The sequence below is a fragment of the Carlito syrichta genome, unplaced genomic scaffold (genome assembly GCF_000164805.1).
Source record: "Carlito syrichta isolate Samal-C Ts95f unplaced genomic scaffold, Tarsius_syrichta-2.0.1 Scaffold301655, whole genome shotgun sequence".
Classification (NCBI taxonomy): Eukaryota; Metazoa; Chordata; class Mammalia; order Primates; family Tarsiidae; genus Carlito; species Carlito syrichta.
Window position 1 is genome coordinate 190,164 of NW_007245751.1, and position 3,383 is coordinate 193,546.

The window sequence follows — 3,383 nt, forward strand, 5'->3', positions numbered from 1 at the left end:
GAACAAGACAAGGATGCCCACTTTCACCCCTCCTGTTCAACATAGTATTGGAAGTCCTAGCTAAAGCAATCAGACAAGAGAAGGAAATCAGCGGTATACAGAAAGGAAGTTAAGTTATCCCTCTTTGCAGACGACATGGCTCTATACCTCAAAACCCAAGAGAATCTGTCAAAAACCTCCTTGCACTGATAAAGGACTTTGGCAAAGTCTCAGGGTATAAAATAAATGTACAGAAGTCAGTCGCATTCCTATACACCAACAATAAACAAAGAGAAACCCAAATAAAAAGCACAATCCCATTCACAATAGCCACAAAAAAGTGAAATAACTTGGCATCTTCCTAACCAGATAAGTTAAAGACTTTTACAACAAAAACTACAAAACACTACTCAAAGAAATCAAAAATAATATAAACAAATGGAAAAATATTCCATGCTCATGGATTGGAAGAATCAACATTGTTAAAATGTCCATCCTACCCAAGGCAATCTACAGATTTAATGCACTATCCATTAAATTACCAGCAGCATTCTTCTCAGACCTGGAAACGACAATACAGGAATATGTATGGAAACATAAACGACCACAAATAGCTAAAACAGTCCTCAGCAAAAAACAAAGGGGGAGGCATCACTTTAAACTTTATTATAAAGGTACAATAATCAAAATAACCTGGTATTGGTACAAGAACAGGCATATAGACCAGTAGAACAGGATAGAGATTCCAGAAGTAAAACCTCAATTTCTCAACTAACTCATCTTCGACAAAGTCTCCACCACCAACCACTGGGGAGAGGAGAACCTATTCAGTAAATGGTTTTGGGAAAACTGGTTGACCAATCGCAGAAGATTAAAAGAAGACCCCTACCTATCACCATACACAAAAATCAACTCTAAATGGATCATAGACCTAAACATAAAACCTCAAACTATAAGAACCTTAGAAAACACAGGAGACACCCTTATGGAAATTGGAACTAGCAACCAATTCCTGATCAAAACGCCAAGTGCCCATGCCAGAAAAGATAAGATAGACAAGTGGGACCTCATCAAACGGACAAGCTTCTGCAAAGCCAAAGAAACTATTGAGAGAGTGGGGAGACAACCCACAGACTTGGAAAAAATGTTTGCCAACTGTATATCTGACAAAGGCCTAACATCTAGGATCTACAAGGCACTCAAACATGCCAAAAAGAAAAAAGACAAATAGCCCCATTACAAAGTGGGCAAAAGATATGAATACACACTTCTCAAAAGAAGACATATGAGCAGCCAACAGATACATGAAAAAATGCTCAACCTCACTAGTCATCAAAGAAATGCAAATTAAAACCACACCGAGATACCACCTAACTCCAGTCAGGATAGCCATCATCAATAACTCAAAAAACAAGATGCTGGAGAGACTGAGGTGGAAAAGGAACCCTTCTACATTGTAGGTGGGAAGGTAAACTAGTACAGCCTCTGTGGAAAACAGTTTGGCAATTCCTAAAAGATCTAAAAATTGAACCTCCCATACAATTCCACAATCCCTCTACTGGGAATATACCTGGAGGAACTCAAATTACTCTGTGAGAAAGATACCTCCACACGTATGTTTATTGCAACATCATTCACAACAGCAAAAACATGGAACCAACCGTGCTGCCCATCGAAAGAGGACTGGATTTTTAAAATGTGGTACATATACATGATGGAATATTATGCAGCCATAAAGGACAACATTATGAACTTCACAGCAACTTGGAGGGACTTAGAGCCTATAATACTGAGTGATCTACAGAAACATAGAACCAAGTATCACATGTTCCCACTTATAAGCGGACCTTCAACAACTATCATAATACTGTCAGAAAGGGATTGGCAATAGTGGGAAACTGCCAGGGGAGGGCAGGAACAGGATTGGCAGTAGTGGGAAACTGCCAGGGGAGGGGTTACACCTCATCAACAAGGGTACCTACATAATGAACATTTGTATACCTAACTCTGAATTGTACCCCACATATTTTAAATAATTTTTTTTGGTAGGAGTTTCACTCTACCCAGGCTGGAGGGCAGTGGCATGCTCCCAGTCACCGCAGTCTCAACCTGTTGGGCTCAGGCGATCCTTCTGCCTCTGCCTTTCAAGTAGCTGAAACTACAGGCACATGGCACCACGCCTGGCTAATTTTTTGATTTATTATAGAGATGGGGTCTTACCTAGTTGCCCAGGTTGGTCTCGAACACGTAGGCTTAGGCAATCCTCTCACTTCTGCCTCCTAAAGTGCTGGGATTATAGGCATGAGTCACCGAGCCCGGCCTTAAAAAAAAAAAAAATTTTTTTTAAAGTTATACAACACCTCAAGCCTAAAAACTTGACCATGAATCTCTAAAAAAAAAACAAAGTAATTCTCCTACATAACCACAATACTGTTCTATAGATTCACTATTATTTAATTGTCAATCCACATTCAAGTTTCCCCAATTGTCCCAATAATACCATGTATGATTTTTGTGATCCAGGATCCAAAGATCACACATTCAATTAAGTAGTTGTTCCTTAATACATCATGATGAATCTTCTAAAAACAGGGCCATTCTCCCACATAACAGTAATGCCATTACTACAGTCAGGAAATTTCCATTTCATGTGGACTTCATGTTATTGTCTGATTGACACTTCTGCAGTGTCACCTGTATGGTTTTTATCTTTCATGAAGAGGCCAGGCCAGTTGTTTCTAGAATATTACTCAGCAAGGACTTGTCTAGTGAATTTGGCCAGTTGACATTTTTGGCAGGAACAGTTGTTAATGATGTTCTGTCCTTCTCAGGGCTCCTTAGTGGGGGCATGTAATATTGGCTTGTCCCAATATTAGTGGTGCCAAGTTTCATCACTTGGTTATTATGGTATCTGTCAGGTTTCTCCATTGGCAAAAGCAACTTTTTCTCTTTATGATTAAAAAGTAACTTGTGAGGTGGGCTCGGTGGCTCAGCCTGTAATCCTGCACCTTGGGAGGCTGAGGTGAGTGGATTGCCTGAGCCTGCGGGTTCAAGACCCGCCTGGGCAACTTGGCGAGACCTCATCTCTACAGTAAATCAAAAAATTAGCCGGGCGTGGTAGCGCGTGCCTGTAGTTCCAGCTACTTGGAAGGCTGAGGCAGAAGGATCGCCGGAGCCCAGCAGGTTGAGGCTGCAGTGGCCGGGAGCGGCCACTGCGTTCCAGCCTGGGCGACAGAGTGAGACTCCAACACACACACAAAAAGTAACTTATGCTGTAATGTTGATGAAGATAATTCAGTAAGAAAAAAAGAAAAAGAAAAAAAAGTAATTTGTGGTGATTATTTGAGGCTGTGTGGATATTCCTGATGGTCTTCTGCCCAGGGATAACAGCAGCCAGTCATGAT